Below are 26,650 nucleotides of genomic sequence, written 5' to 3'. Positions count from 1 at the left end.
AACTAAAAAAGCGATGGGTCGAAGGTTTCGAATTAATCTAAACCACTGGCATGGCTCTAGGCAACCTTCCACGCCACTGTTTTTTAGCCCGTCTGCACCATTGCAAAAGGGGTCCAGCCATATGCAAACCAACCAGGTACTGCCACCAATGGGAGCAGCCCTACCCAAACTGCTAGGCCAGTTCTCCTCTGCACGGAAACACAAGCAACGCCAGACGTGTTTCGGCCTTGTTGGGCCTCCTCACTGAGGTGCAGCTTGATTTCCAATGGCGCAGTGAGCAAGGCACCCACCTCTGGGCATACCCTCTCTCACAAAGGGAGACAAACTAAAACCCAAAAAGGGGTTAAGTAGTAACAGAACAGAAATACATAGCATAGACAAAAATATGGCAATTAGCACCCTGTTGGATTCAAGCGTTTTTTTTTTCTTCTTGTAAGTCATTTGGCTGCAAATATATGCGTGGGGTGACCCCACAACCTCCCTTAATTATTACCTTTACCCACCACCCACATATATTGGTGGCCAAATTCGGCTGAAAAAACTTGATGGATTTGGCTTCGACCAAATCTCTTGCGATGAAACCTCCCTATCGCGGTTTAAGCAACTAATCAGATGGCTCGAATCGCAGGTTTTACCTAATTTTAAGTCCACATTCTGGCTGCTTGTGAGTGTCCGCTGTTCCAAACTCACAGTCCACTTTGCCCTCATTGCTCGCTAGTGCAGCAACCCAACTCCATGCAAGTTTGGCTCCAGGCATCTTTGCAGTACTTGGACAGCATGAAATGGAACAGCCCTGGTGACCATTTTTGTAGCGGCTGTTGCCTACCTGTAACCTTAGAAATGAAAATGTGGGAGAAAGCGGATGAGTTGGCAGCTATGCTGTTTTGTTGTGGGCACAACCTCCAGGGTGTGATCTACCTTCCATACAGGCTTGGACTGCCCTATAGGGCAAAAGGTCAATGCACCATGATCCTAGTATGGGCTAGTTTTTCGTGCCCTAATTGACATTTTTTTAGCCAGAGTGGGCCAGTTTCATAAATTACTACAAAAGTTTCAACAAAGGGTGCTCAGCAAATATTCTTCAAATGCAGTACTTTAAATATATTTTACAAACCATTCACCCATGGGTAGCATTCAAGCAGTCTGTTCTGAAAATGAATTAATTTCAATTTGTGATTGTGGGCCACTTTTTTAGTGGCGTCTGGCCCGAATCTATGTCCCAGTCCGACCCAGCTTACGCAGAACGAAGACCTGATAATGCAAATTGGCATGGCCACATGGCAAGCTAAGAAATAAAGGTTTGAGCCATGGCAAGAAGGCACAGGCTCATCTCACACTAAGCTGGCGTCTCAAGGGGTCTTGCTGTGCACTCCCCTTAGACAGAAAAGGGTGGAGATGGAAGTATAGGGCACCTTTAGTGATCGCACCACTTCAATACTTGGACCGCTCCCCAGAGCATGCACATGCGACAGTAACGGTGTTTCTTGCCACAGTGTCAGCAGGCAGGCACGCTCTACGTGTGACACTATACACACTGTAGTGGTGAGCATGGACGTAATTTTAGGGGGGACAAGGCTGTTTTTCACCCCAACTTTTGTGGCACACCAATTGGTCCCACTCATTTGGCAGGGGCCCCTTTCATTTAGATGTCATGTCCCACCCCAACATTTTCAGCAAAGTTACGCCACTTGTGGTGAGCCCGCTCATTACTCTTGTGCTAACTTCCTAGTGGCTTAGTTGGCTAGAGGCCCGCCTCTGCGAGAGGGTGCGTACGCAGGAGTTCATTACATGCTCAAAAGATAGAAACAAGGCAACAGCAGAAAGGACATCCTTTTCCCACAGAACCTCACTCATTCAAGGACCATCATGTCCGAGGGTGAGGACAATGCTGTCTCTTCTTCGACCCTGAGAGGTTCAAGAGCTTCACTACAAGAGACAATGGGCCTCATTAGGAGTTTGGAGGTAGCCATGCCATTTTAGCTGCATGTCTACCCCCAAACCGAGTACCGGGTCCCAATAATTGGGAATTACCGGGCCATGCTGACTTTAGCGGGCTGGTAATTCCCATTCTCTTGACCCGGATCCGGTACATCCCCATTCCCATTGAGCCCAGACAGGGCTCAATGGGAATGGGAGGATGCTAACAACGGGCCCAATAATGACGGGCCCGTTGTTAGCATGCTGGACTGCTAGCGGGTCCCGCTCTGCACATCTGGTCTGGCCAGGCCATCCAGAGCGGAACCCGCTGCAGACCTCGTAATGCGGCGGCCCGGAACAAGGGTGCCGGACCCTTACCGGCACCGTTCATTCCGCAGCCGCCAGCCTCGTAATGAGGCCCATGTCCAGGTAGACAGGGACCTCTTTCACTGGCACCCCAGTCAAGGAGTTTGAGGTGACAGGAGCACCCTCAGCACTTGGTTCCTGCTGGGTACTTTGGAGTGAGAAGCTACATATGTATGTTGCCACCATAAAGGAGATAGACAGTGCAACATGGAAGCCCCTGGTGTTATTTTCCCCGGGTGGTGCATTCATAAGGTGTACAAGATACTAAAACCTGCTGATCATCATATTTTTATTTTTTTATCATTTATATTGCGCACCACTGACCCGGAGGCTTAAGGGTGCATTGTATAAACAGCGCAGAAAGTAGGCATGTATCAGAGATCAGAGACTAAGGGGAATCATTTCAAGCTCCCTATCTGAAAAGGTAAGTCTTGAGTCTCTTTCTAAGTACCGCTGTAGATTTTTCCTTCTTCAAGTCTGGTGGGATAGTATTCCATACCATGGGGGCTGCTGCAAAAAACGCTCCTTTCTTCACCTGAGACAATCTGTGCGCCGGGATTTCCAGTTGGTATGTATTATTAGATCTGAGGTTACAGGTATTGACTTTCATCTCTAATACTTCACTAAGAAATAAAATGGCAAAACAAGTCCTCACGGGCTGATTTCAACCATTGGTAAATTAATAAGCTGAGCCAATCAAGTGATATGATAGTTTATCTATATAGTGCCTATACACGATGGGCCTCATTACACGGATGGCGGTAAGGATTTACCGGTACCGGTAAAATACCGATACCGGTAAATCCTTACCGCCTTACTACGAGGTCCCTTTGCGGGTTGGGGGATTGAACGCCTGCTTTTTGCAGGCGTTAAAAACCAACCCGCAAAGGGACTCAGGGAGCTAATTACGGTACCGCAATTTGCAGTACCGCAATTAGCGCCTTCCCCATTCCCATTATGCCCTATGGGGCAAAAATGGGAATGGGGAAGGGCAATGGTGGAAGGTGGAATTACCGCCCTGCCAACCTTGGAATGGGGTGGTAATTCCCCTTTCCGCCAAGGCGGTGCCGGTATTTTACCGGCATGAACCATGGCGCTAGTAGCGCCATGGTTCTCCGCCATCCGTGTAATGAAGCCCAATGTGTTTCAAAGCGCTTCAAGACAAGGGAGGGAACAAGGGCAAATACAATGACACTCTTACATGCCATGAACAGTAAGGATGTGAATTTAACTATCATACTCGGCCTGACGACATTTCAGATCGTGCAAGAGCTAAGACATAGATAAGGAAGGGAGGGGGAGAGTGGGAAGGAAATGAAGCAGACAGGCGACTACCATACTAGGCCTGACGACATTTCTGGTAGAGCCAGAGACAAACAAAAGGCGAGGGAGAGGGGTGCAGAAAAGGAGGGGGGGGGGACAAAACAAGCGACTAGCGTACTAGGCTTGGCGACATTTCAGATACTGCTGGAGGGGGGTGGGCGGGACTAAAAAAACAAGCAAGGGGAGGGACAAGGAGACGGACGAGGTTGCTTTCATACTTGGACCAGGGACAATTCTGACAGAGTAAGTGCACAGAAGAAAGTAAGGGGAGGAGGGTAGAAGATAGGAAAAGGGAGAAAGGCAGAGGAGGAGAGAACAGAGAGTAAGCAGTCAAAAAAGAGTTGGGAAGCAAGAGGGGAGAGCAAATACAATTGCAGAAGTCAGTAGTAACACATAATGTTGCAAGTCAGGATACAAGATGAAGATGGAACAGCATGATTCAGGGCCACCATGAGTACAAGATGCAAAGGAAGTCCAGCATGAGAGTTGAGAAGGGGTGACGCATCGTGAATCAATGAAGTCCATAAAAGTCAATCCAGCATTGGCCACAAGACGGTGATGGTGAAACCAGAATGTTTCAGGACAGACTCCTGCAGAAGTAGGCTGGAGGGGGGGAGTGGCCAACCGAAAGCTTGGTTAAGACAAAAGTGGCTGGTTTAGTGCTGCAATTAAACTATTACATTTCAGAAGACTGCGTAGATATAACACTGGCACACCATTAAACGCAGAGAGCTAGCGCAAAGAGATCCCGATGGTGGGGGCAACGGGATTGGACAGAGAGAGGAATTTAGTGGCCCTAGAACTAGGGCCGAATTCTGCAGGGACCACTAGCTATTTGTTGAGTTAACTTAGTTTAAAAAGATATTTATTTGGATCACTTTGTTGAGCAATCCAAATGCAACCTCCAAAATACAAAACGTTTACAGCTACGTACCTTCCATGAATGACAAAGAATGATGAAAAGCTACACACAGGGAATGCATATGCTCGATTTATTTCTCACTTCTGTGATTTGTATGAAATTGACTGATGTTGATGCCACTTGGTAAATGCAGGAGTCTCAATTCAACATCGGGAACAGGATAAAACAAATGGCACACACGTTAGTTTTAAACCATAAACATATTGGCGTAGATTCACAAAGAAGTTACTACTGTCAGTAAATCGGGAGTAAGTCGTGAATCAAATAGCCCTCTCCAGGATTAAGTCAGAGTTGCTCTTAGTAAGCTCTTTGTGGCCCAGCCACATTATTGAAAAACCTGTGTATAGGCACGCTATAAATAAAAGATCATTGTCTGGGGAGGATAGCTCAGGGGCAATGTGCTCACCTTGGAAGCAAGACGACAGGGAGCACCACAGGTTCGATCCCTGGGTCTGTGCTTAAAAACCTCTGGGTATTAAGCATGTTATAAATAACCTATCATATCATTGCAGACTGTGTATCTAGGTAGGGCATATTTTGTTTGTATTTTAAAGGGCGGCCTACACAGAGATCATGGATTTGCAACCTTTTGCTCGCCAGATATTGTGGACTACAATTCTTATCAGGCTTAGCCAGCATAGTCAATGAGGAGGGATCATGGGAGTCGTAGTCCAAAACACCCAGAGATCCTCAAGTGCAGAGCCGTGCCCTAGGCACTAAGGGTGTTCTTGATTCAGGCACATTGCACAGTCGTTAACCCTTGGAAAATGCATGGAGTCTGTGGGTTCCTGTGAGATGGCATACCCTGCCGGCTTGCATATCCTGCAGTTCGTCCAGCACATTGCATTCAAATTCTAATAGCAGAAATGTGATCGGTACCTGCAGACAATTTCCTGCAACCACACAGGGAGAGTCATATGCCATGCTCAGGTCCATGCATTACCATGTTAAATTTAGTACCAAAAGCTGGATATAAGAATTGGAGAGATATATGCAGGAGTTCATTTGGGATCACAAGCCTCCCAGGCTCAAACTTTAGAAACTCCAGTTGCCTGTGGACCATGGTGGGCTTGGGGTCCCAAATTTCAGAGCGTATCATTTGGCGTTTTCTGTGCAGTCATTTGTCCCATTTCTTAATGAGGATTTTGACGATTGGTCTGTTGCAGAGGCTTGCTTTTCTGCTCCATTAAGCCTGAGAGCGCTCTTGACTCCAACAACAAAGTTGGGAGGTGTGAAATCGCCTGCCACAGAATTTCTACGAGAATATTGGAGAAACCTGCTTGAGTTATTAGGAGTTAATGCTTTGAAATCACCACATGCATCTATTTGGTTGAGCCCGATGATAAGGGACAATGGAAAGATATTATTTTGGCCTGAGTGGTTCCTTAGTGGTGTGGAATGGATTGGGGATCTTGAAAATGGTGGAAGATGGCTTTCAGCTAGTGAGGTCCAAATGAAATGGAACATACCAGGTTTGTCAAATACAGAATATAGGCATCTGAAAAAGGCTGTTGGTGAGGTTGATTGGGCAAATATTTTAGACCATGGCCTTTTTTGTAATTAAACCAAAACAAGGAGAATGGGGACTTCCAAGTAGAATCTATAAGAGGATTGTTGCAAATTATAAGGGGAATGACGACTTGCGGGAGGAGTGGATTAGAAAGATTGATTCTGGTATTTATTTGGATACCTGGCAGTGCATGTGTAGGAATGTAAGTCTTTGCTCACTTAATCTTGGGGAGAGAGCTAGGCAGATTAAGATTTTGAATAGAGTTTACTGGTGTCCAGTACGTCTGAAGAAACGGGGTATTGCGGACTCGGATGAATGCTGGGGCTGTGGGAAGGAGGTCGGTACCCTTGAACATATGCTTTGGAGTTGTGCGAGAGTTTCTGGTTTCTGGGCGGAGGTTTGTGAGAATTGTGTGAGGGTGCTTGGTGTGAACCTTGATCTTGATTTCAAAACAATGGTATTGGGGCGATGATGAGTTGTTAGATGACCTAAATGTTTCACAGAAGTGGCTTTTTAGAGGCACCATAGTTGGCAAGAGGTTACTTCTGCGTGGTTGGAAGTCTAGGGTTGCTCCTTTGATTGATGAATGGGTTGAGGAAATGCTCAAGCGTGCGGACATGGAAATGATAATCTACAGAAGGAGCAAGAGAATGAGAACGTATGACAACATTTGGAGGGAATTTTAAGATCTGCACTAGTCTCTTATTTTGTTTTATGTAATTTGTGTGGGTGGGGTTGGCACTATATGAACCTGTATATATTTTACTTGTACATAGTTCTGGTATTGTAATTTTGAATATGTTCTTGCTTTGGTGTTGTGGTTATTTATTTACAATCTTCATGTTGCTTGCAAAATCTTAAAGTTTAAAAAAATGTATTACATTCAAAACAAATTAATAAATAAAACTGGCTACCTTACATGGCAGCCCGCAATATCTGTATAAAAGCCTGGAAATAATGCTCTTATTACAGTCTAATTGTGACATCACAATTGGCCTGTAATAAGAAAATGACTCCACAACTGCTCTTTAATCAGTTATTACGCTTCAGTTGTGATGTCACAATGCCTGCTGCTTGAGCCAGCAGAGAAAATTGCAGCTGTCACTGCAGCACCCAAAGCATGAACATCCTTTCAAAAGTATTGCTTGCATGATAGCTTTCCGTGTTACAGCCTTTAATTACAATGGACTCTTTATGGCGGAATGTCTAATGTGCGTGCTGCTGGCGTTTAACACATGTAAGCAAGAATATGCATGTTATTACTTATTTTAAAGCACAAAATGAAAACTATTAAAGTGCTTGAACTATTTTTCTGCAGCCCATTTGAAACTGCATTTTTTCATTTTTTTTTTTAAATCCAAACAGATCATATACTGATTACATGGGTTAGCAAATGGAAGATCTTTTGCATTATAGTATGCACGAGACAAGGTATTAAAGGGAATGACAGTGTGTGACCATGTATTATAAGGCATAAAATACCCCCTACCATTCATAAAAAGGATATTGCAAGTCACCTTGGAGTTCTGCGATCTTATAAAGGAACTTGGCCTTCGCCTCATTTTCGATTTGGTCATTTATTTATTTATTTTATTTGTATAGCGCACAAAAGCCTGCGGGCATCGTGGCGCTGTTACAGAGGTAAGTAGGCTACTTAGTTACAGTGGTACATATAGAGAGTATTAAATATATAACAACTGTAGGTGAATTGGTTACAGCGGTATAAGAATTAGTTTCAGTGGTGCATGAGGTGTACACAGTTCAATAGGTTACAGTGAACATGAGTACGCAGGCGTGAGGCACAGAGCGGGGGTGCAGACAGAGGTTAGTTAAACAACCAGGTTTTGAGTGCTTTGCGGAATTCAAGGTATGAGGCTTTGTTTCTAAAGGTGAGTGGCATGGAATTCCATTGTCTGGCAGCGACGAAAGGGAAGCTGGCGCCACCTGAGACTCCTCAGTGACTTGTAAAATCCTTGTAACACATGGTAGGGTGTACTTTATCCCATATATAATAGCTTTATATACTCAGAATTCAGGACGTAACGGGTGTTAAGGACCAGTAGTGCTTGTTTAATGCCCTTGCTGCTCTCAGGCCTTTAACACAGATTTCAGGACCCATAATTCCTGGACCGGCCTTTGGTCTGTCTGGGTCTTTAAAGCTTAATTAGAGCATGTTTTCTTCTATTTAGACAATCAGAAAAGTAGCACACAGGCTCTAACCACACATGGAACCTATATTCTATGCTTCACCTTTCTACTTCTCAAAGCTTCCAGCTATCCAGCCAATCAGCAAGCTTGGAGTGTAGGCCGTGATCACCTGTAAAAACGGCATTCCAAACTTCCCTTTATGATGCATAGACATAGGGCACTGGTCAAGAAGACATGGACAAGGTATGCCACAGGACGCCCCAGGTGAGGCTCGGACGTTCTGCTCCAAAGCAAGCTCTTATGATGGGAGAGCCCTTACCATAAGACACTGTTGTGTGGTAAGTGACCGTTGCCATCGTTCTAAGACTCCAGGCTTTGTCTTGCGACCCCTAACTTAGGCAACAGTCACCTGCCACACAATAGGGCCACCTGGTGCAGGCTCTAACACGGCCGCAAGATTTGCCACCAAGAGTGAAGTATCGGAACCTGAGGTTGCAGAGCAAGTTCTCAGAATCTGGCCATTGAGGTCTTGTGGGGTGATAACCCTGCATGAAATTATAGGTTTCCCCCATTGTGGCATCTGTGTAGCAGTCAGAAGAATTTGAATATATTAATCTGAACTGGAAATCTTTTGTAGAAGGCAAATCTGGGGTCTCTGTGCATTTGAGATTAAATAGTAAGTGGGCGGCCGTGTACTGGAACCGATTTGAGTGAGGCTGCATACAGAACTTAAGCAGAAGCTGGGGTGGAGCCGATGAGAGCTCCCACAACTATAGGAAAAATCAGCTGTCACGGTAGGATTGGAACCACAGAGGATTTGACAAGTAATTTAATTTGAGGAAGCAGTTTAGAGAGGGTGACCAGACGTCCCGATTTTCCCGGGACAGTCTGGGGAAATAGCCCTGCGTCCGGGGTCCCTGGAGTTTTTTCATTTTAAAAACCCTGTCCAAGGTTTGCAAGGGTGCGAGCTACGGTCCCGGTTATTGGCTGGACCGGATTTTGAAATCCCGAAATCGGGTCCCAGCGCAACTGTTCCTTCACGAATGGATGCGTCCCTCCCCCCGCTCTCATCCAATTAGAGGAGTGTGCATGAAAGCACACCGCCTCCCAGCCCCCGCAAAAGGCCAGCGACATAGAAGGTGGACTACTGTATTTACGGCGGTCCTACTTTTATGTCTATGGCCTGTCGTTTTTTTTTCTGTCTGGTCACCCTAAATTTAGGCATCTGATCAAAGACGGTATTCCAACATGAGAGGAGGAGTTTTTTTTTATTTTTTTAATGGACCAACAGAGGGGCCAGCAGAGTCGTGTTAGCGGCCCATTAGAACAAGACCTGTTTTTCTCTGGTTTCATTGCAACTGGCTGACAGGCGTTCACTTCTTGATTATACAATATGATAGTGTGCGGCCAGGCCAAAATTCAGGAGAGTGGTACAGAGAGGGACCCCCCCCTGAAAAAGACGTGGAGATGGCGGGGCAGGCAAAAGAGAGGCCTTGCGCGTGGAGGCCTCCTGTGCAGCCTTCCGAAAAGTCAGTCGTTTGCCTGCAGTTTTAATGCCCCAAACCCGATTTGAGTGCGGTCAGCATATAAATCCCATACGAGATGAAAGCTCACAAGGTCTTGAGGCAGAATAAGGGTTAGCTGTGTATACGTTAAAAAGCAGAGGGGCTTCCTAGAGTCACAAAAATTGTGCACTTTTTTACAATGATTGTCTTTGCCACATGTGTCAGGATCATTAGGGCAATAGCATCGTTGGATATTTATAAGAGTCCAAAACATGTGGCAGGCACTTTCCAACCCATGTACAGTTAATTGAATTCGACCATCTAGCTTATAGCGATTTAGCACAAACAAAAAAATGACATTTGCTTCAAAGTTTCACACAAAACAAGGAAAAATATAGTTTTAACCCTGCATCATGCTATTTAGGCTTAATGACAAATGACACTTTTGTGCCACAATGCTTCTGTTTATTGGCCGCAACATTTTTAAACGAATACCACTATGTGGTGAAGTTGTGGAGAAGTGGTTGGTTTAAGAGATTTTTCTTGGATTTGATAAAGGTATTGTTCAGTTATTTAAAAAAAAATAGTCTTCAAATATGGGAGCTTAGCTACACCATGGGGGCTTTCACTGAAAAGACCATGTTGCAAAGTCCACATTCTGGACTGCTAAGAACAGAGCACCGCAAAGGACAGGAGCTGAAGAGTCTGTTTAAAAATGTAAGCAAAATCCAACCGCTTATGTACTGAAAACACATCATTACCCTTTATAGACGTTGCTAGAGGGCTTTCTAAGCATGCACCTGGGGATTGAAGGTGTGTGGCTCTGCGTCGTCTTGCTTCCAAGGGGAGCCTGTTGCCCCTGAGCTATCCTCCCGAGGCAAGTGGTGACGGGGAAATGGCTGTGAATACACCTGCATTGCCCGTAGCCTCTGAACAGTCTGTGGGCTACACGAGCCAATCTTCAGGCTATGCTGGTTCATGTAACCCATCGGTTAACCAATGGTAATGCACTTTGAGCTTTCCAGGTAATCTTATAAAGCTTTATGGACCCATTCTGAGAACAATATTGTGCGTTATGGACCCTGAAGACGGAGTTAAAAGCCTGAGTGCAGCAAGGGTCTTTCATGGTTTACAGGCCCATAATGCCTGGTATAGGGTCCACAAAACTATGATAACCCTTGTCCCTCTTGAAAGTGTAAGGTATATAGTTTATTAGTCACCTCTAGCCAATTTCCTGTGAAATCCCAGGTAGATTTACGGATGTATGTGATCAGCCCGCCAACGCTTTTCTCGCGGGCAGACTATCCGCAGTAAAACTGCTTGGGCCCCTGTTTTAACCGTTCATTGAAAACAGGGGCCTGAGCAATTTTTGTCCCCTGCCTCAATTGTAAGGGATGCATGTGACACCCCGCAACCCCGAGGCTGCAGATAGCTGAACATGAGGAGCGGTGGGACACCCCTGCTTCTCATGATCAGGTAAGTAGGTCTAAAGGGAAGAAGGTAAAAACATACAGCTATAATTAGGTCAAAAAGAGCTAACAAACAAAAATAAACTAACAAATTGGGTAATACCAGATTTACTTTCTATATCTGCCTGGGCATTCACAGGGAACTGGTTACATTTACACACTGTGCTGTCGGTCGCAACAATCTGCAAGCTGTACACACAATTCTATAGGCTATACTGTGGCATTAAGCCCCTGTCCCTAGGGCTGCAACAGGGGATAACAGCCCGGGAGCCCAAGTTAACAAGGGCTCCGGCCGTTATTCCCGTTCCAGCATTTGGAACCATGGCTAAAGGCCATTAGCACCCCGGTCTAGCAAAGCGGTAACCAGGGGTGCTAAAAAACAAGTATTTTCAGTCATTGAACGGGACACCTTGTGCGTCCCATTCAATGACTGAAAAAACTGTATAGAGATGGCTGCCATGGAACGGGAAGGCTGGGCTCCATACAGAGCCCCTGTTCCCTTTCCATAACGGCCCTCGGGAGCAGAGCGGAAGGTGCGGCTGCGGCGGCGAGTGTCGCCGCAGACAAAATAAGGTAAGTGGGGCGGGGGATTAAAAAAAAGAATAAGGGGACGGAGGGTGGGGGGGAGATGGCAGTGGCAGGAGCCGGCCACCAGGTAGAATGGAACGTGGGCTTTAACCAGTAGTTCAAGCCTGGGTTCCTAGCCACCTGATTGGCTAGATTCCCCCCCACCCCCCGGCAGGATGGTAATGGTGTTTACAGTCCTCAAATTGACTATGGGAACACTGGGAGAACATTCAAAGGGTTAGCATGTAAATTCATAGTATAGGAAAGGTTTTGAGCAGGGACATGGGCACTGCCTTGTTTCATACTAAAATTAGTGAAGCACATTTTGAATATTGGTTCATTGAACTTTAAGAGCTTTGAAGGGTAGGGAACAGGAGATAAATATAGCAGTTTCAATAGCAACAGCTAATTAATTATCAAGCAAAGATAGCTGACCACGAGCAAACATAATTTCAAGTAGCAGCGGAAAGATCTAAGAAATACAATGAATAAAGCAACTGTTTGGGCACATGTTGCAATAGTATTAGCAAAATACTGGCATATGTACTGCTAGCTGTCGGAATCACAGATACAGGGCTTCATCACGAGTTGGGCGGTATCCCGAGCGGGATACCGCCCAACTGTATTTGAGTTACCGCCCACCCGCCTGACGCTATTACTGCTGGATCACGGGTTGAGCGATAAATGTAATTCCTCATTCTGCATTGGGTTTGGACCCAATGGGCAATATTTGGCACAATTACCACCAGCGGTATTATAGCGTTTTAATTACAATAAAAATTGGCATTTTCCAGCGTGTTTACCCCCAGCTCAGAGCTAGGGGTAACCACGCCATACTCATGTTTGGGTGGACCCTTAAATGAGGCGGTAATAGCGTTAGCAACGCATTTAAGGGCTACCACCCCACTCGCAATGAGGCCCATAGTATTTGGCTTTTGCCCAGAGAGCGATAAGAGCTGCATGGGAGTGGCTCATAGTTTAGAAAAGAAACTTTCTGCAGAGTTTTAAATGCAGGTGATAGATAACAAAGCTGATATGCCGGACAGATGATGGATTGCTCACAGTAAGGGAAGGCCTCCTCCATCTTGAAGACGTTCCGTCTTATCCTGCTTGGAACCCGGCCCAGTAAGCAATAACTCTAAAGGCTGCCTTTCCAATAGTTCAGATTCCCCGGCTAGGTTGCTTTCCAGGAAAGTCCCCTCCTGCCTCAGGCTTCCTGAGTTTGGGCAGGCCCATGTTGGAATTCCTGGAAGGAGGCCCCGCGGGTGCTGTTTTTAAACATCTCCTAGTCCTCGTCTGTAGCAAGGACCCAAACGGGCAATAGGTCTCGACGGGTTCATCTGCCTTTGTTCTTTACTGGCTGCTTGATCCAAAGGGCCCGATTCATGGCATATTTTGCACGGTTCAAAGTGACTTTGCAATGCTGAAAAGTGACTTTGCACTGCCGACACAACCTCTGATTCATGGAACAGCGCAAGTGTATTTTTGCAGTGCAAACTCAGTACCTAGTCATTTTTGCAGTACAAAATTACTTTGCACTGACTTTGCTCTGCAAAAATACACTTTGCACAGTTTTATGAATCGGGTTTGTGTCAGCACTGCAAAGCCACTTTTCAGCAGTGCCAAGTCACTTTGGACCGTGCAAACAATTACATGAATCAGGCCCCAAATGTTTATGAGAACGGGCCTATAACATGGAATGCAGGGTGGCACAGACATCGCGCAATCCCCTTAGCTCCCTGCGCAGATTGTTGCTGCACATGCCAGCGTGAAGCTTGCATTGGAGACCGCAAACCAGTGGTGTTGCTAGGTCTGGAAAAGATCCGGGGGGTATGCTAATTTCAGGACTGTCGGGACTCGGGGCTACCAAGACTTTGGGTTGCAGCCCTTGAGCTTCTGTCCGCGGCTACCACCAAAAGACCTGGGGCTATAGCCCCTTAGTCCCCCCTAGGGATGCCTCGGCTGCAAACCTAAACACAGCATCTCCCTACTGCTACTCCCAGCAGTTTGAGTGTTTTTGATTTGTCCTCACAGAATGCTGGAGAGCCTTTTGGGGGCTAGGTTTGTGAGTAGGGATCAATCCTGACAATCAGGGACACACACACACCTCATCACGTGACCAAATGCACATGCAGGACCCAGGCGTGGACTGGGAGCCATAAAACGCCCTAGCAATTATTTTCAAAGTGGCCCCTTATTGCATATCTTCAGCAAACCCACCCCTTTTCCTCTGGGAACATTTGGAAACACCACCCAAAAGAGGGCCAGGGTGCTAGAGGAAAACTCCAGAGTTCGCTATAGGCCAGCCCAGTCCTGGCAGGACCTACAAGAGGTGGATGGGCACTTCCTCTAAAAGTGGACCTCACCAGCTTGCTGAACCAGAATGGCAAAAATCCACGAGTCCCTCGTTTTTGTTAAAAATGACTAGTGAGACCAACTTTGTTTGAGTTTCTTATTTCGTATTGTTGAAGAGTTCTGATTACTCAATGTTTAAAACGTTATTTAAAATAAGGAGATTGGAGTGGTTAACAATATATAGTCCTCTTACAGTTTATTATATGTTTTTCTTTTTAACCCCTTAAGTGCCAAGGGTGAATATGCCCGTCCTTTTTGCATAGACTTGCATAATAGCCTGACAGACATTTGAAATGACCACGAGCAGTTCATCAGGGCTGGCCTCACGCCCTGTGCCTCAAGGTGTGTCAAGCGATGACCGAGGCTTGCTTCCAATGTGGAGCAGAGCGCCGCCCAAGGACGGGTGACTAGTTGGCTGTGGTTCACCACGATCTTCCCTGTCATTAGTATGAGACGTCTGCAAGCTCGTGATTAAACCGAAACCCCTTTCTGGGCTCTCGCCTGAACAGGAACAGGCCAAGCTGCCAGGCGAGGCCCCGCCCTGCAAACCATTATACTTCTCAACTCACACGCTTTTGGCAGGTGTCACCCGACATAGAAGCAGCTATCTAACCCACCCAGCCCCCTACCCGCCCATATAAGTCAATGGGCTTTCAACCGCCAAAAACTAAATCCTGCCTACCCTCTCAGGGGAGCAGCGTGGCCCCTCCGGCTTTCCAAGGTAAAGAACGGCAGTGATGCACGGCTGCAAACTGGCTTCACTCGCGGGCGTAACCCGCAAGTTAAAGACAATTATAGGGGATAAACGGCACCATCAACGGCTGCTTTTCAACCAGGGAACAGGATCCCTCCTTGAGCAATTGTGGCCACTGCTTTTGTTGCGGATGAAGACCGACAACGTTAATTACATTAACATTACAAGCGCACACAGGAGTCGTGCATGGCAGAGCACTCGGAGAAGAAGGTCACAACAGGAACCCAGCCCACATGAAAACCGTGGATGTAAAAGGCAACGTTTCAGGGTCATGTCTATATAATTTTAAAAAAATGAAATCATTTTGATATAAAAAAAAGAGTTTTAAATGTATTTTTCTTTCATGCACTGATGGATATTTGTGGTGTTTTGTAGCAAAATAATGCAATCAGCACCTTTGCCAACATGTGTAGGGGCGTGCTTGCTCATACACTGTTGTTTATCTGGGAAAGGATGCAAATCGGCGCGTTAGACCTGCAATGAGGCTAGGAGGAGTATGATCGGACACATCAGGGCTTTAAGTGGGCCAGGGCTAGCCGGGACAGAGCCCTGGCAGTCTCCTAAAACTTCTATTGAACCAGGGCCCTGCTGGGGCTCCTTCCACTCCGTCCTGCTGCACTGCCAGGATTCTAAATCAAGCCCTGCCGTGAGAAGCAAGTGTCGCATCCACTGTACTATTTGGTAGATGCTGGACTTTGGTTGTAGACTGCTTGAAAGCCGTGCTACCGGGTTTATGTGGCTAGCAGTCAATTGAATAAAACAAAAGCAAACCAGAAACTCCCAAATAGCACAGTGCAATTTGACAATGACTGCTGAATCCCATCAAGGCAAAAGAAGAAAAACAAGGTTTTTTTTTTGCTGTTGGAGTGCTGAGTGTTGGGTAATGCTTTTATTTGTCAAGCTGCCTGACAAATATCAGAACATGTGTTTTTTAGGAAGCTAAACACATAGCATTATTTGCTTGGATCAGGTTGTAAAATGTGTGCAGTGAAATACATAACAGGCAATCTTGAACCATGTACCATGTGGATTTTATTTTTAATTCTGGGGTATTTGCTCGGCATCCGGCCAGAGTCAGCCGCCCCAAACCCCTGCTCTGTCCTGGGGAGAAGAAGATGAAGAAAAAAAAAAGCACCCGCAAACAAACTGTAACTTCCTCTGGTGACCCCATGCAAGAGGTCACAAGAGGAAATTTCAGTCCTCAGCCACCACCCAGTCGTCAGCCACGACCCGGTTTATGTATTTATGCATTGTTTGTCAGATACATGGACCAGGATTATTTATCTATTTATGTGATGTTTGTCGAATACCTGTATCCGACAAACATTGCATAAATAAATAAATATACAGGTATCCTACAAACATTGCATAAATAAATACCATACTAATATCACACACGATGCAGCCACCCAACTGCTTTCAGAGGGGAGCTGCAGGAGCTGTACTGGGTGTGGTTCAAGTAAAGGAAAACGTTGCTTATTGGGTGGCAAACAAAAATCACCCTGTTTGAATAGTACCCAAGGGGAAGTTTTTTAAAATAAAAATGGAATGCAAATTGTGCATTTTAAAGAATATTTACTGAGCAACAATGGTCAAAACTATTATCAGTATAATGAAGGAACTCATCAGCAGTGGCAATGAAGTGGTTTCAAGTGGAATTGATATATAGTTCGGAAAAGAAGCAGCATGAAAGAAATAGTGCTGTTTTAAACTATTATTTTGGACATTTCCTTTGATCGGAGGTCACCCGTCAGCTACGTCCCCCTTAACCTAGCCTCCTCGGGCCCTGCCCCCGAAACTCTGCCCCCACCTCGGCCCTTGTGGGATGCTCCACCGATTTTTTTCCATTTCCACCACTGTATAGGAACCTGTGGAAAAAGTCGACTTCTGGTGCAATTGCGGCAGTCGGAAGTGACGTTTCAACGCCCTCTGTGCTAACAGGAATGGGCGGGGTGGCAGTAGCACAGAGGGATGGGTGGGGTGCGGCTCTCCCACCCCCATACAATTTTCCAAATTAAGAAGGGAAATAACTCAGATTAAAAACTACAATTTAACTTGCTGTGACCAGGCTCCCTTCTGACTGGTGCATTTGGGCGTAGCCAGTGCCGGGATAGGGGCGGAACAAGATGGAGTGGTGCTCGGGCAAAAAATGTCTTGCCAGAGCACGCTCAGTCCCCTAGACCCAGGGGCTCCTCAGACACGACTCTAGCAGATCCTGTGTCTCATGGGCAGACCACTTGGCACCAAGCCCCACCCAGTCTTCTGAAAGCAGTCTGCGCGTTGTAGCTCAGGTTGCTCGCGATACACAATTCGTTCTTCAACGAGCGTGCTGGAGAATGCATTCAGAAACTGCTGCTTCTTCTTCTTAATTATCGGAGGCGTGGGCGGACCCACGCAGGCGCTTCCCCGTCCTGCTGAAGCCTCGAATACAGTCCTGAAATTTACAGACATCTCTTTATTGGGGTGAATATTGTGACTAATCAAAACAGAAGAGTCCATTATTCGCGTAAAAGATTTTCTTACTGAATCGCTATAAGACATGTTTAACATTTAAAATTGTGGACATCATGTTGTTCCCATAATGCTCTTTGCTTTTATGCAAATCGCCAGGATTGGGTTCTATATGGAGATACTGTGTTGCACAAATAGGCTGGGGGGGCCTGCCCGTTGACCCCACCCCCTCCTTCCCAAAGCCCCACCCCTTCTAAGAAGTGACAGTTCCCCCAATAACTGTTTTCCATTTCCAGCACTGGGCATAGCCTAATTGGGTGACATCAGGGCCAGTGCAGAGTTATGCCTCCCTAGGCAATTATCATTTTGGTGCCTGCCTCCCTTGAAATGGAGCCAGATTAAATCTTTTTAGGGGCCCAATGATGCCCCCTGGGGAACAGGTCCCCATTCTGCTGTCCCAGTGGCAATGTATGCAGCCTCCAAGAATGGCCTTTGCACCAGGTCTTGGCTTGCAATCCTGCAGGCAAGTTTCCCAAAAGCCATTGGGGTAACAGCACATGCAGCAAGTATGAATCTCAAAGGTGAGGAATGTGCTCTGGGCAATAATGGATTTTATTTATTTAATTGTTTTTTATAATGTGCCTAGTACCATAGCTGAGTTTGGTTTCAAAGCGCGGATCGGGTATTCGAGCCTCTGTTGCTCTGCGTGATCTTGCTTCCAAGACCAACGTGTTGCCCCTGTTTTATCCTCCATATTGATGGATGATAATGATTGCAGAATAGTAACCACTTCACTTGTGGGAGGGTGCTGAAAGATTCTACACTAACAGGGACACCTAGTGGCCTATCAGAGCCTGGGATTGGTCAAACATGTAGTGTCATGTCTGTTGAGGGTGAGGCAGGCAGATACAGCTCTGGCGCCCAGTGGTCGGCTAGAGTATGGCACTGCCTTGGTCTTTTGTAGAAACCCTGACCTAACCACACCGCACACAGCATATGGAGGTCTAGAGCACAATTCACTGAACAGAGGAAGGGGTCAATGGGGAGAATGGGGGCTGGACTAATTTGTGACGCCAGTGACTGGTGATAGAATGCAAACTTTAACATATAGATACATAAAATATTCGATTGATAACTCCACAGTCAACATTGGGAAACATGTTGAAAGTCCCTTTTCCAAGATGGCCTCCATCTCCTCCTCCACATGCTTTTTTAGGATGCCTTGTGGTAACACACTCAAGGCCTACTCCCCCATCAGTCCTCATTTTTCACAAACATTTCAGTACCATCGCAGTGTGGGTCCTGTGGGGGGCCTCCATCAAGCGAAACTAATAATTCTGGAGGATTCTCAAGCCACTTTGAGCCTCATCACAAATTGGACAGAACGGTAAAAATGTGGCGATAACGCTATTATAGCTGCAATACCGCTCCAAGTTGGACCCAATATGAATGGGGACCTACCGACCCACCGCAACTCGGGAGCCGGTGCTAATAGCGCCAGAACGAGTTGCGGCAACGCTATTTGCATCAGGCAATAACCCCGGTGGATTTACGGCTGGGATACCGTCCACTTGTGATGAGGCCCTTTATCTCTGGAGGGCCATTGAAAATAGTGGTGGGCCACTGCCATCCTTTCACAGCCCTCTAGCCACTCACCCGCCTTGAAGACCTTCTTAACTGACTCTGCCATTGCCTTCCTAAGCATGACTGACAGTCTGGTTACCAAACTTCAGCCACTGCGCTCCACACCCAAGGTGGTGTACAGTTACACAATGCATGATCTCTGCGGTTGCATGACATAGTTGCCGACATTAACAAGTCCAATCTGTAGGTGCTTTACTAGTCCTGTTTTTTTCTTTGCATTTTGGGACTTGTAGTCAGAGTTTTATAATGGGAAAAGTGAAACTACAAGTCCGAGAATGCAAAGAAAAAAAACAGGACTGGATAAGCACCTACAGATTGGAATGGGTCATGGTGTCAACTATGGCATGATCTGTGCGATTTTCAAACAAATATCTTTAAAACCAGGGCTGTCCCGAGGGGGGGGCAGGTGATGCAAACTGCCCCAGGCCTCAAGCCTGTGGGGGGCCTTGCGGCACCCTCTCCTAAGTAGAAGTTAGCACAGTCCACCCGTGTCCTTTATTCACATGGGGGACTGTGCTGTACCCTCTCTGCCCTTGCAAGGATTTTGCAGCTTGTTGCGAAACCTTTTGCCTCTGCAACAAACAACAACAAAAGTGGGAGACAGCAGGGCTCAGAAGTGAGCTCTGCTGCCTCCCGTTATTCAGCTGACAACGTGGACATGCTGAATGACAAGAGAGGACTCCTCTCCTGTCACTCAGTGTGTTCACGTTGCTCAGCGTGAACACGCTGACTGATAGGAGAGGAGTTCTCTCCTGTCAGGCAGCGTGTCTATGTGTCAGACTGAAGGGAGGGCCATCCAGGCCCGTTTCTTGGCCCGGGCGAGGCGAGCAGCTGCCCGGGGCGCAATTGCCCCGGGGGCGCATTTGCCCCGGTCCCTGCCCCTGGCTGAAGGGGTTCTCATGTCTGGGTTTTTGGATGCGGCGATTGCCGAGGGCAGAGAGTTCGGCTGCGCAGCACCGTAGCAGGTGCTGGCGCTGCCTCTTTTGCCTGTAATGTCACGTAGTACGGAAGTACTACGTGACATTACGGAAGTCAGAGCAGGCTCCCAGCCCACCCGCTCCCTTGACTTTTGCGCCACTTGGGGTGGGGGTGGGCTGGGGTGGGGGCATAAAAAGGCGCCTTTCCTGCTGGCCGCCAACCATTGCTGCTGGCTTTATCGAGGCGGCGTTGTTGGACCCTGCACTTCGAAGACTTCACTGCTTTCCTTGCAGCGTTCCTGGAAGAAACATTTATTTGCATCTCGGACTTGTTTGTGTGCACGCTTCATCAGAAAGAAGGTAGGTGCCTGCCATGTTTATTTTATTATTTTTATTATGCTTTGTTCTTCTAAGTCCTTGACCCCCTTGTTTGTGTTTTCCCTGTCGCAGCTCTCGTGTGCGTGTACTGAGTGTGTGTTTGTGTCAGCGTGAAAGTATGAGAGTGTGTGTTTTCACTGGTCCCCTTTTCCCACTGTGTGCCCCCCCCTTTGTCCCCGTGTCCCAATGTGTGCCCCTCCCGTGTGCCCCCCCTGTGTCCCAATGTGTGCCCCCCCTGTGTCCCCGTGTCCCAATGTGTGCCCCCCCTGTATCCCCATGTCCCAATGTACTACAGTACACGGATATAGTGGGTTATAAATAGGGCTGCTGTAGTGGCAATGTCGCTTCCTACCGAAATGCCCAAGTAGTTATGTAAATAACAAATGTGGCATTTATTAAAGCAGAAACCACTATTACCAATAGCAGAACTAGTAATAGTGCTTCATTCGTAATTGGCTGACCATTTTCCTATAAATCATGAGATTTGAGGTGGGTGTGTGTGTGCCAAAGGGTTTTCCAACACAAAGCCCACCACCTATGCTAGATAGCCCAAGTCCCCCCTGCCCGTCCCCGGCCCCACTGCAGAGCATGCGGGGAACACCTCCCAGCACCGAATGGCCTGAGGTCTCATTGCCTGAAGTGATGTGCTCTGACAAACCGAACAGCTCGTTTTGCATTTTTTTGTGTTACAAATCATTTATTTTACAAAATGTGCTGACCTGAGCGTAATTAGACAAGCCAATCTTAATCTTACACGTGTGTCATTCATGTGTACATTCCCCGTATGGGTACATTAAAAGAGCCACTTTACTTGGAGACATAAAACCTAAAACCGTTCTATTGGATTACTTTAGATATGATACCTGATGCATAAAGTACCATCATCTTATAGCGATAAGCGGTAGGTTTCTACTTAACTAATAGGAATTGAGAAATGGCAAATGTATTTTTATTGCGTACAATATGGAAACTCCCAACTGGCTGTTCAGTCAGTCAACACAGGGGAGTGATTTACTAGGCACACTTTTTACAGGCCAAAGTTATAACTACACATTTATCAGTGTTATTCACACAGAATCAAATCCAGAACAGGACAAACTTACTCACTGCTGAAAGTGTTCATATTTTCTGAAACAACATTTTTGTTTAAGAAGGGGCCTTCCGTGTGTGTGGTTATGCATTAGTTAAGTGTCAAAAGATGGTTTCAAAAGTACTACCTTTTGAATTCATGTTTAGAATGTGGCTATTACATGGCCAAAATTGTTCAGTGTACTGCTAGTCTGAAGAGGAGAGAATAGCATTTTAGGATGGATACAAATACTAAAGTGCTTTGAACATATCCACACCTCTTCAACTTCTCATGTAGGTACTAACAATCACGTCACAACAAGACAGGGGTGACACCTGATATTGTTCAATTCATGCTGTTATACAGATTTAGAAAGCACTGAAGAAATTCAACTTTTGTTATCTGATGGTTTATCTCATTAGCTGTTGCTATGCACTGGTCCTTGTGTTCCAATGTGTTCCCCCACTGGTCCTTCTGTCCCAATGTGTGTTTCGCAGCAGCAAAGTCGAGGAGAGTGCCCTTAACGTAGACTAAAAATGTACACAAAACTTTAAAAGTAGTATATACTGTTTGTGTACTCTGCTTTGTCCAAGGAGTTACTTCAAAGTTATTGAATCATGATGTAATAAAACCGATTTCATTTGTTTGGGAGTGGCGCGCGGTGGGAGTGGCGCGCGGTGGGAGCAGGGTTGGGGGGGGCGCATTACTAGTGTTTCGCCCTGGGCACCAAATGGGCTAGAAACTGCCCTGGGGCCTTCCGATCCCCCGTGGCTGCGCGGGTTCTTTTGAAGGGTGCATGGAGGTAAGGTAAGTGTTTTTTATTTGCAATTAAATGTGTATATATGTCTATTTAAATTAAATTAGTATGTATATGTGTATGTGTGTGAATGCATGCATGCATGTTGGTGTTTATGTTTGTGTCAATGCTGTGTTTGGTTTTATGTTATGCATGCATGTGAGGAGTTGTGTGACTGGTGGATCAATGCATGGGTGAAAGTGTTGTATGTGAGTATTTGTGTGCAACAGCAGCCCTAAATTTACCCGCCCTGGGGGCCACTTCATTAAGGGGTGGGTTCATGGCATCAGAGGTGCATCTAGGCTAAAATTTCAGGGGGAAAGGGATTAATACTTCAAATGTTGGGAGAGGCGTTAACTTCAGAGGCTCTGAGGGAGGGGCAAACTTACTTGAGTGGGGGCATCTAACATCTTTCCACATTCAAATGAGACTATTGTGGTGAAGCTTCAATGTTACAAGAAGCTAACTCTCGCCTTCATTTCCGAAATGTCACACTTAAGGACTGCTGTGAGAATGAGATGTCTCATGTCAACACTTCCCTTCTAATCACTCCCCTGGCATGCAAGTGCTAACCCCACATCACGATTTCAATTATCTAAAAATGTATGCATATGAATGCAGGTGCTGACAGTGAAATGTTTAATGTTAGTAATTGCAGGGCCTTTGTTAACTGCAAAGCCCAAGTACCATTTACCGTTTATGTCCTGTTCTGGTTGGCCACAGCTCTGTTGGTCAGCCCAGCAGGGGCTGGATGACAGTTTTGAAAGCGGATAGTGAGTGCGGCCATTAAACCCATTGCGCTGTCGGTCTCACCACTGAGGAATGGCATCTGGGCCTTTCACCTTTTACAGTTGAAAGGTGCCCCCAAGCAGCTTCCCCATGTTGGCAGTCTTATGACACATAAACCTACTGATGATATGCAGCTTTTAACCACCTTGCTGTATTATATTGACTTCATTATTGATTTAAGCACTCCACAGGTGCCTTGGACCATTGTTCCAATCAGTAAGGCAAGGGGTACCACACACATCAAAAAGAAATGAGACCCCACCAGCCCTGACACATCTTTAGCCAGCCCCGCTCCCATTTCCCTCCCAATTCCCTGAGCCCAGCTAGGAAGCCGAATAGCTATTGCACCTTCCCTTTGGCCACTAGTCGTACCTTTCACCCCAATTCAGAGGCTGTTTACCTTCATAATTCTATGCTAATCTCTGGAGAGGGGGCTATCTAAAAGCTGAGACCAGAAGTTAAGACTTTGGTTTTATCAAAGTGAGTCTGTTGATATGGCATAGGTAGGCATTGTGCTCTGAATGTTTGATGCTGATGCCACTCCTTAACGAGTGCTATGGGCTGGCGACACATCAAAAGAGGCCTTCTGCCCCAAAGTGGCCAGGGGCTGGCACCAGCCATAAACCCAGGTCAAGTCAACAAAGCCCAACCTTTCAGGAGTGGGCTAGAGCCTGATCTGCTCAATGGTATTACACCACTGCATGGCATTCCTTTTGTTTGGGTTATTAGGTGTGCCACCAATAAGACAAAGCTATTCAGTGTGGAAATAGACTTTTTCTCTGGGGTTTCCCTATTACTGCAGTAAAAGAGGCCAGCGACTGGCGGGTTAGGAGGGTGCAGGGCAGGTATTTTAGTCACCCCCATGAACATTTGCCTCTTCTCAGACGATTTATCGTCAGTAAAGTTCAACATCTGGACCCCTTTTGAACCTAAAAAATGCACATCAATATTTCATGTACAGTGCAACATTGACACGGGATTTCACAGGGCTCCCGCTCAGACCCTCAACTGTTCTTGTGGGGAAGTGTCGCACTTTGGAACCTAGCGGCCACGGTTTAAATCCCTGCCCAACATAGTTTAAAGCACGTATACACCACAGCATTCTAAAATAAACATATAGTGCACATAGGTTTCCCAGATTGCGGAGCTGTATCTGAGATCTGGTGAGTCATTTTTTGCCAGATCCTGAATCTGGGACGATCTGTCCCAATGACAGCATTGAGTACAGATAGGAAGAAATGGCATATGAGGAGGGACGCAAAGCGTATAGATGTTGTTAAGTTATTTACCCACCCATTGACTTATCATGGCCAGGCTAATCCTTATGGCAATTCTCCCCCAGTTCCTGCCCTCCCCACCCAAAACACCTCCTCGTTGGAACTCTTTGAGCTAGCTTTAATCAAGCCTTTCCCTCAAACGTTGCCCTCAATGTGCCTGCAAGTGTTTTCTCAAAGGAGTCTTCTGAGAGTTAATGGGCTTCATTATGACCCTGGCGGTCCGGGAACTACGGTACCGGTAAGCATGCTGGTACCGTAGTTCCCGGACCGCCGTACTATGAGCTGTGCTCGCGGGCACCTGTCAGCCTGCCAGGTCTAACCTGGTGGGCAGAGCGGCACCCTGCGAGCACAGCATGTCGGATGCACCGGCACCATTCTGAATTCCCTTATTGCTGGCACCCGCAAATAGGCAATTAACGGGTCCACCGAACTCGGCATGACCCGGTTCTTGCCCATTCACAGGTGCCGGTAAAAATGCAACTCAGGCGGCAGCCATGCCAGTTTTGCCAGCACGGCTACCGCCGAAGTTATAATGAGGCCCAATGACTTCATTGGAGTTCTAAACACGGAACTGGTGTCATAAAAATGTCTTGAACAGGTCTGCCTTCAGCCACCCGATTTAAAACAGCACCCTGTGTGTCTTTTGCCAAAGTCACATTAAAAACAAGCATTGGCAAAGCCAACCGTTTGTTCTTGTGCATAATTATTAGGCATTTGCTAGGCAATGCTGTTAGCCGCTCAGGTACTCAAACCATTTTGCACATGGTACCATCAACGGCCAGCTAATACCAAAACAGAATTGCCTTTCCCATGCCTACACTAAAGCCCAAAGTGTTAGCATTGCCAGTGCTCTTTTTGCTTTACCCTTGATGCACAGGACTATGCATCAATATTAAAGCAAACATACTACTTGGCTAAATTGGCCCACATTGAATGCAGGCCAATCTAGCCAGTAATAACACTTATGGAGCACAGTCACCCTGGACATACTTTCTGTGGCATGGCATTTTTACTGGCTGGGAGTTTGTACATAGCAATGATGGCATATATTGATGCAGCCTGCATGGACATATATGGGAACAACTAGCATGAATATATTTTTATACTAGCATATGTTGTGTGGAAAGCCAGCATGAAATGTATCGGAAAATGTTCCTGTGCACGGTTTGTGATTTGCAACTATTGAGATTTTCCATGTGCAAAACCAATTGCAAACTGTATGGATTTCTACCCAATTTTGCAAAGAAAGTGCTTTAAAATGCATAATTTTAACCAAATGTTTCAAACAGTCTTGGGAGTGAGAGCCCCCCTCAAGCAACCCTTGTTCGGTTTGGTCTCCCTCACTGTGCTCTGTTGATCCTGCATAATTGGCACAAACATTTAAGCCTCTTAAGTTCAGAAATGTACCAGCCTCCACTGTACATCATCCATCTGAGATCCTCGAGTCTCCTGTTTGCGGAGGTGCCGCTGCTGGCCCAGTGCAAAAAATTGTAAGGGGGCCTCACCAAATGTTTTGCCCCAGGCCTCACCACATCTTATGGCAGCCCTGTTTAAAACACAAACATATAGTCCTGGCGGTGTCCTTTAAGAAGTGGTTGTGTGCCATTGGCATTGCCTAGTATCCACGTGGACTTTCTGGGAGTGCAGGACTCCAATGTCCTGGGTCTCCAGAGGACCATGGCAACGCATTGAATTGGACAGGGGGAGCATTAAAATAAAAACTAATGTGTTTGCAGAGTGTGGCTGACCCAGTAACAGTGAGGAAGCCTGCCCTTTCCAGTAACTCTTCTGGTTCTATTGCTGAAAACAGACCCTGTGTTTAAATACTACCCTCTAGACACGGAGCGTGCACGGAGTGTTTGCACAGTGTGGCAGACCCAGTAGCAGTGAGGAAGCCTGCCCTTTCCAGTAACTCTTCTGGTGCTATTGCTGAAAACAGACCCTGTGTTTAAATACTACGCTCTAGACACGGAGCGTCCACGGAGTGTTTGCAGAGTGTGGCTGACCCAGTAGCAGTGAGGAAGCCTGCCCTTTCCAGTAAGTCTTCTGGTTCTATTGCTGAAAAAGGACCCTGTGTTTAAATACTACCCTCTAGACACGGAGCGTCCACGGAGTGTTTGCACGGTGTGGCTGACCCAGTAGCAGTGAGGAAGCCTGCCCTTTCCAGTAACTCTTCTGGTTCTATGGCTGAAGGTGGACCCTGTGTTTAAATACTACACTCTAGACGCGGAGCGTCTGTGGAGTGTTTGCAGAGTGTTCGCAGAGGGGGTGCCGGGGGCCGCCATGGAGCAGAGCCTTAACAACCAGGCTCCTCGAACACGGAGCCGCACCAAGCATCATGGCACTAGCAGCGAATACGGAGCGGGGTCCCAAGAGGGAGAAGGCGAGAGGCTCCATCTGAACACCTCAGTGCCCCGGGATTCACATACTTTAACAAGTACAGAAGACTCCGAATTATCCTTCAACAAAACGAAGATAAACAGACAAACAATT

Source organism: Ambystoma mexicanum, chromosome 14 (genome assembly GCF_040938575.1).
Source record: "Ambystoma mexicanum isolate Mex_15411 chromosome 14, UKY_AmexF1_1, whole genome shotgun sequence".
Lineage (NCBI taxonomy): Eukaryota > Metazoa > Chordata > Amphibia > Caudata > Ambystomatidae > Ambystoma > Ambystoma mexicanum.
The sequence above is the reverse complement of the archived record's forward strand: the minus strand, read 5'-3'. Positions refer to the sequence as shown.